Source organism: Mirounga leonina, unplaced genomic scaffold (genome assembly GCF_011800145.1).
Source record: "Mirounga leonina isolate KUSES-001 unplaced genomic scaffold, KU_Mleo_1.0 Mir_93, whole genome shotgun sequence".
Classification (NCBI taxonomy): domain Eukaryota; kingdom Metazoa; phylum Chordata; class Mammalia; order Carnivora; family Phocidae; genus Mirounga; species Mirounga leonina.
Window position 1 is genome coordinate 36,506,548 of NW_023270854.1, and position 15,150 is coordinate 36,521,697.

General features: G+C 40.9%; 1 long non-coding RNA gene across 1 annotated transcript in view; it reads right to left on the reverse strand.

Annotated features, from left to right (window-relative positions):
* The window catches only part of LOC118004548, a 142,887-nt gene that overhangs the window by 10,258 nt on the left and 117,479 nt on the right, over positions 1 to 15,150 (reverse strand). The window contains exon 2 of the long non-coding RNA XR_004677616.1: positions 6,287 to 6,419. This is a non-coding gene — a long non-coding RNA (uncharacterized LOC118004548). The remainder of the gene's footprint in view (positions 1 to 6,286; positions 6,420 to 15,150) is intronic.

Here is a 15,150-nt window from a genome sequence, read left to right on the forward strand (position 1 = left end):
AAAAAAGAAATGGAGGACTAAAACAAAATAGGTGTTAAGGAATCTGCTTATCCTCATTATCTGTCACACTGGATCTACTGTCCATTCTCCCTTCTTTTGCCTCTCCCTGAACAGTTACTTACAGTACCTTTTGCTGATCTTGGCATTGAAAAAAAAAAGTCCCTCAGACAATTCACAAAAGAATATATAAAAATAGCCAAGAAGCAGATGAATAGGTGCTTAATGTCAGTGGTAATCAGGAAAACTATCTATCTATGATCTATTCATTCATCCATCCTATGTTGCTTTTCCAGAAGGTTTTATAGATTCTCATTCAGTTGGGTTTCTCTAGCATTACACTGGTTGCTCACTTTTTCTTCCTTCTCCACTACCTTTTTGTTCTAGTCAACCATAGTTTTTTTTAAGATTTTATTTTTAAATAATCTCTGTACCCAACATGGGGCTTGAACTCACAACCCAGAGATCCAGAGTTGCATGCTCTACTGACTGAGTCATCCAGGTGCTCCTAGTCAATGATATTTTGATTCAAGTTTTATTTCTATACACTTCCCTCAGAATCTTACATTTCCTAGTTTCTGTCTTTCTGGAGTGTATATTATTTCTTTCAATGGATCTAGGAAATTTACCTCTTCTCTCAAGTGGCATCAGAATAATATTAAATGGTTCTTTTGGCAGGGAAAATATGAATGCAGAAACATGAGTATCCCTTTAAGAAGGGAATCAGCTTTTGATGAAGGGGAAGTGAGGAAGCAATCTCATGACTCTTTGTTTATTCAGGTGCAGTACAGTAAATCGCCTCTGTTCCAGAATATTTCCAAGGCTCATGAGTTACACAGCTCATTTCCAAGCTTGCCTGGGCAGATTAAGATCAAAGGTCCCAGCAGACAGTGTTCAGCTCTACTCTGGCTTTCCCTTCTGAAGTCATTTGCTTTTTGCTTATTGTCACTCAAAGCCCAAGGAGGTGAGAACTCTCAGATGTGTTACAGAGTCAGCCTTTATCTTTTAAAATGAAACACTATCCTTCATGCACTTATATACCTCTAGGTTTGTCAACCATGTCTTAGATAACCCCCCAGAACATATGCAGTTGTACGAGAGAATGAGAGCCACATGCAGGCAGAAGAGAAACACGCTGCTGCTGTCTCTGAGGCCTGCTCCAGCCTGCCTTGTCATAGATTATTTACTGTAGCCCAGACTTTCTTGCTTAATCTTATAGGATCTGGGCTTCTGTTACTAGTACCCAAAAAAGCCTCGGACAGTAAGTGTGTCCCTCCTGCCAGTGGGGTCCCAGTCAATGACAGCCCTTGGCAGTATCTGGATGTTGAGAAGGCGAGATCAGATCTGGACCCTCCAGACCTGCAGGCTGGGACTTGGAAACCCAGATGGCAGAGAGGATAGGAAAGAAGGCAACTCAACCAACAGTTCAGATGTAAACAGTGGCTTATTCCTCCAGACTCTGGGCCAAGGTCAACCTGGTAAACCAAGTGATCATCATCTACGGAAGGCAAAATAAGAACAGTTCCCAAGATTCTTCGGTTGGGTCCATCACCATAACTCCTCCTTCATTGATGGAGTCTCTTCTGGAGAGTTGGAACACCCCCTCCCCCAGTGCTTCTAGAAACTTCTAGAAACCTTTGAGAGTAACTCACAGAAAGGCCCCTATCACTCTATAATAAAGCCTATCATTCCATGCATTCTGAAGCTTCAGTTAATTTTTGAATATAAGTAGTCCCTTCCAATCAAGACTATCAGATATTTAAGGAAGGCCCCAAAATGAGTCAGGTTGCAAAACAAATAGGAGGGAAGAAAAGAAACCTGGAGAAAGAGACAGTGAAGAAAGCAATAGAGAATTTAAACAAAAAAAAAAATCCGAAAATACCATCCTCAAAAAGATAAAAGAGGACATTTCACTCTGCAATAAAAACAGGAGTTTCTGAACAAGAAAAATTAGAGAAAAAGAAAGAGTATTTGGAAATGTACAATATGGTATAACTCTAATATATGAATATAATAGAACACATAGAAGATGATGTTGAAAAAAATCTCCAAGAAGGTAGGTTTAAAAGGCAAAGATGGAGAAATCAGGAAGGTGGGAGGGATAAAATGAGAAAATTGGAGGTCTATTCTAAGAATCCAACATCTGCTAATAGGAATTCCAGAAAACAGAACAAGGAAACAGAAGGGAAAAATCTGTATCTCTAGATTACATGGGCCAACCAAATAAATGCCCAGCCAAACAGACGAAAAAGACTCACACGGAGGACCATTATCATGACATCTCAGAACCTGAGAGAGAAAGAGATCCTACATGCTTCCAGATTGGGATGGGGATAGAAGGGAATCACACAGAAAGAATGAGAAAAAGAAGAATTGGATTTTAGAAATGTAACAATGGAGGCTGAGGAAAAATGATGTGGTCAATTGTGTTGTTCAGGTCTTATTTACCTTTACGGATCTTCTGTCTATTTGTTCTGTCAAGTACCAGAAAAGAAGAAAGTTGAACTTTCCACTACAATCAGGAATGTGACTGTTCGTTCTTTCAGCTCTAACAGTTTTTGTTTCATGGAGGTTGGACGTCTGTTGTTAGGTGCATCGCCGTTGAGGATTGCTACATATTCTTGGAGAATCTACCCCTTCTCATGATGTAATACCTCTCTGAGTCCCTAATAACAGTCCTCTCTCTACAGTCCAGTTTATCTGTGTTAATAGGGCTACGGCTACAGTGCCTTCCTTTTACTTCCTGTTTACATGTTTTATCTTTGTCCATCTAAGACATTTAATGTGATTATTGATATGATATGATTGGGTTAAATCCTACCATCTCGCTAGCTGATCTTTTCCACCTGTTCTTTATTTCCTTTTTCCTCTTTTTCTGCCTTCTCTCCAGTAATTTGAACACTCTATGTGATTCCATTTTATCTCCACTATAATTATTATGTGTACCTCCTTAAACATTTTTTTTAGTGATTGCCCTCGGATTTACAATATATTTTTTTAAATTAATCAGAATCATCTCGAACTATCTATAGCACTTCACGTTTAGGATAATGGCCTTACCACCATATATTCTCAATTTCTTCCTCCCATTCTTTGTGCTATTATTGTCATACTTCTTTACTTTTACATTTACTTAAAACATGTAATACTTGACCACTGTTTTGCTTTAGGCAGTAGGTTATGTCTCAGAGTAACGAAAAATAAGGAAAAAAAGAATTTTATTTTACTTGATTCAATTTCTAGTTCTCCTCGTTTGTGGGTGTAGATCTAGTTTTCAGTCAATATATATATTGGCCTAAGAACTTCCCTTTACTATTTCTTGTAGACTAGATATGCTGGCAGTGAGTTTCCTCAGTGTGTGTTTCTCTGAGAAAGTATTTATTTCTCCTTTTTTTCCCCCAAAGATATTCTTGCTGAGTATAGGATATTCTGGGTTGAAAGCTTTCTCTTTCAGCCCTTTAAAAATGTCACGCCATTGTCCTCCTATTTTCTTATGAGGAATCTGCTGTCAACTCTTACCTTTGTTCCTTTGTATGTAATGTTTCTCTCTAGCTGCCTTCAAGATTTTCTCTGTTTTTGTTTTCAGTAATCTGAATATGATATGCCTGTGTGTGTGTGTGTCACTTTGGTTTCGATCCATTTGGGTGTTTTCTGAGCTTCTTGAATCTGTGATTTAGTGTTAGTCATTAATTTTGGAAATTCTCAGGTAATATTTATTTATTGATATATTTCTTCTGCCCCATTCTCTCTACCTCTCTCTTTTCATTCTGGAATTCCAATTATGCATGTGTCAGAGTGTTTGATAGTGTCCCACTGTTCCTTGAATGTTCTGGTCCCCTTTCCCCTCCAGCCCCCAATACATATACTCTTCTTTTTTGTTTTTTCTTTTTTTTAAGGTTTTATTTATTTATTTGAGAGAGAGAGAGAGAGAGAGCATGAGCAGGGGGAGGGGCAGAGGGACAAGCAGACACCCTGCTGAGTGTGGAGCCCAAGTGGGGCTTGATCCCAGGGCCCTGACATCATGACCTGAGCCAAAGTCAGACACCCAACAGATTGAGTCACCCAGGCACCCCTTTTCTTTTCTATTTGTATTTCAGTTTGGGGAATTTCTATTAACCTATTTTGAATCACACTCATTATTTTCTCAGTGGTGTTGAGTCTACTGATAAGCCAGTTACTACTGTACTTTTCCTTTCCAGGATTTCTGTCTGATTTTTTCTTATAGTTTATTATAGTTTTCATCTCTTTGTGAAATTAGTCATCCCATCTTGCATGTTGTCAACCTTTTCCATTAATCACATATTAATCAGAGTTATTTTAAATGTCCTGTCGGTTCCAACTTCTGTGTCATCTCTGAGTCTGGTTATGATTTGTCTCTTGGGAGTATGTTTCTTCTACTTCTTTGTATGCCTCATAATATTTTATTGGAAACTAGACATCTTGTGTAGGACAAAAAAACTGATGTCATCATTTTTAGACATGCAATTGGCATGTCTTTCCTTCAGGGAGACCTTTAGTATGGGGGTTTGGAGTAATGTCAGCAGACATGGGACTGGGCTTGAGATGAGCCGTGGCTGTGGTTACCTTCTGTGTGCCTCAAGCTGCAAATTCCTGTAGGGACACTTCGTGTTTAGGGTGAGGGTCGCTTTATCAGAGCAATGCCTCTTCCAGCCTGAGCTTTAGGTCTTCCCTTTGTGCCACACATCTCAGAGGGTCTGTTGGAACACTCTGTTGCTATCCTGTCTCTCTCACAGTATTCTGCTGTTACTTATTATTTAAAATGTGCTAATTTAGCAGTGGCAGGGGCATAGAGGGAGTGTATTCTCTATTTTCTTTGTTGGTCTGATTGAACCTCAGATGTAAATGTGCACCATGCCCCTGAAATTAGGGGTGGAGGAGTGGCTTTCTCAGTTCTCCTGCCCCCCTTTCAGCAGTGGCTGTGCGCTCTGCACCATCCTGCCTCTCCCACAGTATGCTTTTCTTTTTTCCTTGTTCCCAGCTACAGTGAGTTTTCACCAATGGCGGGGGGAAGCATGGCTTGTTGCCCTCCCCCCGCCCCACCTCCTGCACTCATGCGCACGCGCGCGCGCGCACACACACACACACACACACACCACCACCACCACCCCACCCCTGCACACAGATCAAGGCTTGTATTCTGTCTAAAAGATTGAGGGGGCGGCGCCTGGGTGGCTCAGTTGGTTACGATCTGACACTTGATTTCAGCTCAGGTCGTGATCTCAAGGTTGTGAGATCCACCCCTGCATGGAGACCCCCATCTGGCCCCACAGTGAGCCTGGGGCAAGCCCTGTGTCGGGCTTGTGCTGGGCGTGGAGACTGCTTAAGATTCTTTCCCTCTCCCTCTGCCTCTTCCCTGCCCCCACCTCTCTAAAAAAAACAAAGAAAGAGAGAGAGAGAGAGGAAGGAAGGAAGGAAGAAAGGAAGGAAGGAAGGAAGGGAGGGAGGATGGATCCAGGAAGAAAGAAAAGAAAGATCGAGGGGGAGAGAATCTACGAAAAGTTTTTTGCCTCTCCCACAAGGGCTGTTGTAAAGGACGTTACTGAGTTAATGGAGAGAGTGGTGGTATGTACTATAGATGAGATAAAAGTGCCAATGTGAAATATCCTGAAGTTGATGACGGTAGTAGAGTTTTGTAAGAAAATAACCTTATTCTTAGGAAATCTACGCCAAAGTATTAGTAGGTTAAGGGGCATGGGGCATGAAGCCTACTCTCAAATGACTCAGGATAGATAGAGAATAATCAAGCAGATGTGGCAACATGTTAAAAATGGGTGAATTCAAGTATAAAAGAGTTTTCTGCATCATAAAACTGCAACTATTCCGGGCGCCTGGGTGGCTCAGTTGGATAAGCGACTGCCTTCAGCTCAGGTCATGATCCTGGAGTCCCGGGATCGAGTCCCGCATCGGGCTCCCTGCTCGGCAGGGAGTCTGCTTCTCCCTCTGACGCTCCTCCCTCTCGTGCTCTCTGTCTCTCATTTTCTCTCTCAAATGAATAAATAAAATCTTAAAAAAAAAAAACAAAACCTGCAACTATTCTGAAAATTTGAAGGCATGGCAAAATTAAAAGTTTTTTAGAAGAATCAGTTTGTTCCACTCAGGATGTAGGGAGAGCTCATCCTTAACACACACACACACAAAGGCCGACTAACTTCAAACTCACAATGTTTTTGAAGCCATTGGAAAGCTGCAGTTGCACAACCACTCAGCAGCCCAACATCTAAGGAGCCTCAAGCACCTTCAGGCGAGGGAGCCTCAGCCATTCCCTTACCTGCGGTGCATGTAACACCTGTAGGAAGAACTTGGCTGCAACCGTTGATGGACTGATGAAGGGCCAAGTGTGAGTTGATGGGACAGTGTTGAAGCTTGCTGGCTGGCGTTCAGCTGATCCTTTCATTCAGGCTCTCAAGAAGGAAAAAACAGAGTTAAACCCCAACGAATTTTCTAGAACTCTGGGGTTAGAAATAGCAGATGCAGTCCCTCCACTGCAGGGAAGGAGGGCACTGTCATTAGAACCAGGAGATGGAAGGGGTGCAGTGTGGAGAGAGCTCCTGATGGGAAATGAGATTTTCTGTCTGGGGATGGAGGCAGAGGAGGCGACCCATAGAAAGGGAGCTTGGGGGCAGGGTGGGGGAATGCCCAGAATTCATTCTCTTCCTTCCTCCCACTAATCTCCTGCTGGCCTCTCCCCAGTGGCTGAACCCAGAGAGCCAGGGAGCCGGTTGACACAGGCTGCCTCCTGGGGCGTGCAGGACGCAGTGGGGTGGGGGTGGGGGTGCAGTCTGGACAGACAGAAGCTGTCTATTGTACCTGCCAAACTGGCAGGTGGTAGCCGAAAAGCACAGAAATTAGATGTTTGGAGTCCTCAGTGCTTCTTATTAATCACATGCCTTTGGGCAAACTCCTTTCTCTCTCTGATCCTGTTTGTGCATTTATAAATACTAAGAGCCCTGCCTTCCTGCAGGATGGTTGTGGGTTTTAAATAAGATAAAGTGTGTATGTGAAGTGCTTGGCTCCCAGTTAGTTTTCAATAACTTAAAACTTAAAAATTTTTTTTATAGTGATCATTGTTCTAAGTATAATTGTTAGCAAATGAAAATCTTAGTCTCTCCCTGTGGAGATGTCCAAGAGATTGGGAAATCCTACAATGTCAATGAATGAAGAAGTTAAAATGGGAGAGACTGGTGGAGTGTTATCAGGAATATTCACATGCCCCTACCTTTCAACCCGGTAAATTCCACTCAGGTATTTATCATGAGGAAATATCATTTGAAAAGTAAATCCTGAGATGGTCCATAATCTTTTTTTTTAAAGATTTTATTTATTTATTTGACAGAGAGAGAGATAGCGAGAGAGAGAACACAAGCAGGGGGAAGGGGAGAGGGAGAAGCAGGCCTCCCGCGGAGCAGGGAGCCTGATGTGGGGCTCGATCCCAGGACCCTGGGATCATGACCTGAGCTGAAGGCAGACGCTTAACGACTGAGCCACCCAGGCGCCCCGATGGTCCATAATCTTGGCTCTCCAGGCAGAGAGATCTAGATGGGAATTCCAGTTCTGTCACTAGTCATATGACTTCGGGTAAGTTACCAGCTTCTCTCAGCCTTTCCTTATCCTTCTATAAAAGGGGCATGAAAATAGTACCTGCTGGATAATTCTTGTAAGAATGTATGTAAAAACTTAAGACAGAGCTGGCCTGCGTAAAACAATAAGCATTAGCACTTTTACTTACAGTAGTGGAAAATAGGATGCCCTAAATATTTCAAAATAGGAAAATGGTCAATTTATGGAATGAAATAGTATGCAACCATTAAAAATGATGTTTTAGGAAAATTATCTTCACGGCCTGTTGTAGGCAAAGATATTTACTTATTTATTTGAGAGAGAGAGAAAACTCGAGGGGGGAGGGGCAGAGAGAGAATCTCAAGTAGGCTCCATGCCCAGTGCAGAGCCCGACATGGGGCTTGATCTCACAACCCTGAGATCTTGACCTGAGCCGAAATCAAGAGTTGGAGGCTTAACTGACTGAGTCACCCAGGCGCCTGTAGGCAAAGATTTTTTTAAACGGAATACAAAGAGCTCTCAATATCTAAATGGAGAGGGTACTCCATGTCTTTAGCCACCAGGGAAGTGCAAATTAAAATCACAATGAGAAACCGTGACATACTCAGGAGAATGACTAAAATTAGAAAGACTGACAATGTGAAAGCAGAAAAAATTGACTGACAACGTCAAGTGTTGGTGAGAATGGGAATAATGAACTTTCTTCTGGTGCTGGTGGAACCGTAATCAGTATATCACTTTACAAAATGGTTTGGTGATCTCTACCAAAGCTAAACGCACATTTATCATATGACATAGCAATTCTACTTCTGGATGTATGCCCAAGAGAAATGGGCACTTTCTGTCCACAAAGAGACAGGTACAAGAATGTATAATACAGATACTCTTAATAGCCCTATATTGGAAGAAAATGCTGATGTGCTTTCATAATAAAATAAATAAGGAATGTTGATATCTTCATACAGTGGGATCAAGTGCAGCAGTAAAAAAGGATAGACTACCAGAACACTCAAAAACACAGGTAAATCTAGAGCAAATATTTCATGAAGAAGTCAGCTACAAAAGATTACTTGCAGTGTGGCTCCACTTATATCAAGCTCAAAAATAGGCAAGATTGGAGGGGGCAAAAGTAGTGGAAGTGCTTTCTGTACACCTGTGGATGATGGTTACGCAGGTATACACATATGTAGGTCAAAGTTCATCAATCTGTACACTTAAGATCTGTGTATTCGTTGAGTGTAAGAAATATCGCAATAAACAAGTAAATGAAAAGGGAAAAAATGATGTTTACAAGGAATTCTAATGGCATGGGGAAAAGATCTGGTATAATGCCAAGTCAGAATCAAAATATCGGGGCGCCTAGGTGGCTCAGTCGGTTAAGCGTCTGCCTTCCACTCAGGTCATGATCTCAGGGTCCTGGGATAGAGCCCCGCATTGGGCTCCCTGCTTATCAGGGATCCTGCTTCTCCCTCTCCCTCTGCCCCTCCCCCTGTTTGTTCTCTCTCAAATAAATAAAATCTTAAAAAAAAAAAGAATCGGGGCACCTGGGTGGCTCAGTCGTTAAGCGTCTGACTTCAGCTCAGGTCATGATCCCAGAGTCCTGGGATCGAGCCCCGCATCGGGCTCCATGCTCTGTGGGAGGCCTGCTTCTCCCTCTCCCACTCCCCCTGCTTGTGTTCCCTCTCTCACTATGTCTCTCTCTGTCAAATAAATAAATAAAAATCTAAAAAAAAAAATCAAAAATATTGTATAGAGAATAAACACAACATTACCTTAAATATTACAATGAACCACTGGAGGGAAATACATCGAGGGCTAACAGTGGGTCTCTCTGAGGGTGGGATTAAATGTTTTCTTTATGCTTTTCGCTGTCTTCAGAATGTTCTTCAATAAGTATTTATTACCTTTATAATTAGGAAAAAAAAATCTTAAGTTAAAATGCCTTTTTAAAATTAAAAATTTTTAAATTTTAAAATTAAAAGGAAAGAAAAGAAATAGCCTGGCAAAACAGCATTTATGTGAAATGCTTTAAATATTGCTGTAATTGCCTGATTTTGAAGCTTTAAACATAATCTTAAAATAGGTCCTATGTTCAATAACTTTGAATTGCTTCATTTGCTCTTATTCTTTTATATCATAGGCAAGAATCAAAGGAATAAATGGTTCTATAGTTAAGTAGTCACATGTATTCAAGACTGAAAGGATCTCATTTTGCATTTTTTGTTAGAGATATGCTCCTGTTTCATTTTGGTAATTAATGTGCAAAGCTGAATTAAAGACGCCCCGTTGGCTTTTAAACATTTCGATGGAACTCCCATCTCTTAATGATACCTCGTGTCTCCTCACCTTTGAGGGGGTAGGTTCTAAGTACTCAGTCATTAGAGATGAAGTGGGCGATTGTGGTTGGAGAAAGCCAAGTCTAGGGGATGCAGGAGCCTGTCACGCCTTCTTGAACCCTGCCTGGGGCGATGCACTCAGTCTTGTCGGATTGTCTGGTTTCTTACCAAAATGTTCCCAGTAAATCAGAGCATGTGGCAGAGCCTGTCAGACCTGTGGTGGCCTTAAAATCCAACCCCATGCTGGTCACCTTGTTGCTCTCCTGCTAACTATCCCCCAAATGGTGACAAACTCAGGCCCACCAGCTGGAGGAAAGGACCCCTGTCGTTAAAACTACCGCAAGAAGACAGGAAGGACTGCTGTCTTCTAACAGTCACTGATTCACTTGACAAACAGTTACAGAGCCCATTTTCCAGGCTCAAGGTGCTGGGGATAGGTCAGATCATGGGCTGCACTGTGTCCCCCCAAAATTCACATGTTGAAGCCCTAACTCCCAGTTCCCCAGAATGTGACACTGTTTAGAGTCAAAATTACTTTGAAGTGGTAATTGAGTTAAAAGAGGTCCTTAGGGTGGGCTCTATTCCAGTAGGACTGGTGTCCCTCTAAGAAAGGAAGATTTGGATACAGACACCAACAGAGACACTTAGTGTGAAGACCTGGGAGAAGACAACCATCTCCAAACCAAGGAGGGGCCTGGAACAAACTCTTCCCTCGTGGCCCTTACAAGAAACCGACCCTGCTGACACGCTGATCTCAGACTGTCAGCCTCCTGAGCTGAGAAAATCAACTTCTGTTGCCTAAGCCTCCAGTCTGTGGTACTTTGTTATGCCAGCCCTAGGAAAATTAATACGGAAGGAGGAAGATACAAGGTCCCTACCCTCCTGGAATTTGCTTTAAAAAAAAAAAGAGAGAGAGAAAACAAAAAACTTTTTATTATGGTTGTGTTCATCATACATTAAAGAGAATGGCATAGTGAAGCCCAAGGTGCACATGACCTAGCTTTCACAATTAGCAACCAATGGCCAATCTCTTTCTTCTATACTTCCCCATTCCCTCTGCATCTCCACTCATTATTTTAAAACAAATCCCAAAGATCATCTTATTTCATCTGTAAATTGTTCCAAATGTATATCTAAGAGAGAAAATCTCTTTTAAAAACAGAACAATTATACCATGATCATATATTTAAAGCTAATGGTAAAATTAATCTCTAATATCCGGTGTTCAAATTTCTCTGATTCTTCATCAATAGTTTTTTTTTTTTTACTTGATATGTTGGAATCATGATCCAAACAAATTCTACCTACACCAATTGGTTGCTAGATCTTTTAAGTCTTTTTAAATTTCTGAATATCCCCCCCCCCTTTTTTTTTCTACTTACATGTGTTGTTGAAACCAAGTCATTTATCCTGTAGAACTTCCCAGATTCTGGTTTTGGCTGATTGCATCCCTGCGGCATCATCTACCATATTCTTCTATTCCTTCTTTCTTATAAACTGGTAGTTGGGTCTAGAGGCTTGATAAGATTTAGCTTCCTTATTTGACAAGAACACTTCAAAGGAGGTACTGTGAGTTTCCTATTATATCACATCATGAAGCATGTAATGTTTGGTTATCTGGTTTTTTGATGATGTAAGATTGATCAGTGGCTTCAGGCATATTGTCCTGATCCATTATTATAAAGTTTTTATGAGATTGTAGAGGAAAATATGTTTCTGCACCGTTGGGGCTTTCTTTTTTCCTGACCCGAGAGCCAGTTTAGAAGGCAATTTGTGGCTGATCAGATAGTGAGAGCATTCCTAAGAGATCTTCCTAACTCTGGTGGTAGGAGGCCCAGGGCCTTGGAGAGATCTCTGAGTTGTAAAACTAGAGACACTGGCCTTATCTTTCCCATCAGAAATTTATTCTCATACCAAAAAGTGAGGGCGAGGATCTCTTCCATCTGATCCCCAAGGACACTTCCAGGAGGTGATGAGGGGAAAGTGATGTGTTTGCCCTTCAGAAACAGAAGAAATACATATTTCTCTGTATCTCACCTCTGGGGTGAACCTCCTAGTGGTGTGGGGCATTTTTTTTTCCAGCGGGCTCTCGCCAGACACTCTGTGGGGGTTGCTGAGCATGGGGGAATAGTGCTACAGTATTCCTCTGGCTGATGATCTTGCTGTGAGTATAAAAAGAAATCTGCCTCTGAACCAAAAACCTCATGTGCACATCCAGGACAAAATTAATAAAAATGAATATTTAAAACCTAGCAGTTCCCTGCTGGCCTTTTACCCTAATGCTTTTTAGCAGTTACTGTTGACCACTGCCTAGACACATTATTTCATTAAGGGTTGCAAAATGGCAATCTTCTAGTTGTACCATTTATTTTACATTTAAGAGCATAAATCTTATAAAGGAGAAATTTCTCTCTTTAACTATAGGGTTACTTTGAAATACATTTCATACAGGAAAAGCAGGGAAAATGATTCCTTCCAATTATTTACCAATTTCTAGCATCCTCCCAAGGTGATCAGTGGGGTTTTCCAAAAGTATAATTACAAGCACATGGATTTAATAATTTTATGTATTTCAACCTACTGCAGGCATTTTTTAAAGATTTTTTAAAAAAAGATTTTGTTCATTTATTTGACAGAGAGAGACACAGTGAGAGAGGGAACACAAGCAGGGGGAGTGGGAGAGGGAGAGGCAGGCTTCCTGCTAAGCAGAGAACCTGATGTGGGGCTTGATCCCAGGACCCTGAGATCATGATCTGAGCCAAAGGCAGACGCTTAACCGACTGAGCCACCCAGGGTCCCCTACAGCAGGTGTTACTAAGTGCAAATTGCTCATCTTTGCCCAGTGAAATCCTTTAAGGTGGCTCCTGAGAACTTTGACAAGACTCTAACAGCCCTTGTTTTCTGTTATGAAAGATGTTTCTGGTTCATCCTGTATATGTCATATCCCACACCTGAAATCACCTATTTATTCATAGAGACCTAGTTCCTTTTAGTGAGAAATGGTCTTTAAAGACTCCAGTCTGAGTGTTAGAGGTGTTTATTGCTACTGAGTTGCTTATTGCTTTTTATACCTTTTAGGGGACAGAATTGAGGAATATGTTTTTAAGAGTGAATCATCATGATTTCATGTTGCTATTTCCAAACTTAAGATCACAGAAATTTTACTCAAGTTCTTTGACTTTATATTTGGTTTTTTTTTTCGTGTGTGCCGAAAATCTAAATTCTTAATAATATTAACACATTTGCTTATTTGCTCGGATAATAGTTTACAAACTACACTAATAACATTATTATTAAAAGTATGATTATTGAGTTCTGTGTAATTTTGTGTGTGTGCACAATTCTTTGATGTTAGAATCTATCCAGTGAGATACAAATTACTGTGTTTTATCTATTTTATTTCTTTTGAAGTTTTCATTTTAACTCTAGTTAACATACAGTGTTATATTAGTTTCAGGTGTACAATATAGTGATTCAATAATCCCATACATCACTTGGTACTCATCATGACAAGTGCACTCCTTAATCTCCATCACCTATTTCACCCATCCCCTTATCCCTCTCCCCCAAATTACTGTGTTTTAAAGTCACATTACTACCTGTTAGATTATATGGTTAAACCATCAATCAGATGTATTGTTAGATTTGTTTCATTTTTCTTTTTTCTTTTTATTGATTTTTTCATTTTGTGTTACAGTTGCACAAAACATTTATATAGTTCCAAAGTCAAAACCTTAAAACAAGATACACTCAGCCAAATATAGTTTTCATGTCTCTTCATTTCCTCCCTCCCCTGTAAGTAATAATTTTCAATAGATTTTCATTTATTATTTATTTTAAAAATTTTATGCAAAAATGTGTAAGCTGAAACGGGCCTCAAAGATATCCATATCCTAAGGAACCTGTGAATGTTACCTGACAGGGTGAAAATAAACATTGCAGATGTGATTAAGTTAAGGCTTTTGAGATGGGGAGATTAGCCTGCATTATCACCCAGGCGGGCCTGAAGTATAATCACAAGGATCCTTATAACAGAGAGGCAGAGGGATACTTGATATACACAGAAGGTGGTGTGAGGATGAAAGCAGAGATGGGAGACACGTGCTCTGAAGATGAAAGAAGGGGTCACAAGCCACGGCAGCCACTAGGAGGTGAAAAAGGCAAGGAACCGAATTCTCTCCTCCAGAAGGAACCAGTCATACCAGCACTTTGATTTTAGCCCCACAAGACTCCTTTCAGAACTGTGGCTTGTAGAACAAATTTATGTTGTTTTCAGCCACTAAATCTGTGGCGATTTATTATAGCAGTAAGAAGAAATTAAGTATGTGTGCATAGCTAATTCAATATATACATGTACTATTGCTGTGATCACTTATGGGCAGGAGGGAACGGGATGGAGAGGGGCAGGGATGGGAAGCTAGACTTGACTGAAGGTGTCTTGTCTTATGGTTTTGACTTTGGAACCATGCACAAACACACACTGTTCTGCACCTTGACTTTGTTCACTCAGTGCCATATCCTGGTGATCCCTCTAGAACAGTTTATAAAGATCCTCTTCATACCTTTGTATGGCTGTATTGTGCTCCACAGCATGGACGTACTATACGTTCTTCATTCCAGTTCCCTCTTTATACAAAACTGGGCTGTTTCCAGGTTCTTGCTCCTTATTACAAACAGTGCTGTAATTCACAGCTTTATGCTTGTGATATGGCATATTTTTGTCAGTGTATCTGTGTGAACGTTTCTTAGAAAAGGGATTGCTGGGTCAAAGGTCACAGCACATGCACTTTGGTTGGATATTCCAGATTCTCCATCCCTTTCTTGGTGGTTATACCTTCTCTTGCATTCCAACCAGAAAGCGTGAATATGTTAGCTCTTCCATTGCCTCCTCAAGAGAATACCTTTTCCAATTTTTGGATTTTTTTGTCAGTCTGGCCAGGAGAAAAGGTATTATGGTTCTAATGAATAATTCTGTTATTGTGAGAAAGACTGAACATCTTCCCAAATGTTGAAGGACCATGCGTTTCTCTTTTTGGGAAATGCCTTCTTATCTAGCCCATCTTTCCCACAGGGTCATTGGTCTTCTTTCCCTTAGTATTTTATTTTATTTTATTTTATTTTATTTTATTTTATTTTTTAAAGATTTTATTTATTTATTTGACAGAGAGAGACACAGCGAGAGAGGGAACACAAGCAGGGGGAGTGGGAGAGGGAGAAGCAGGCTCCCCGCAGAGCAGGG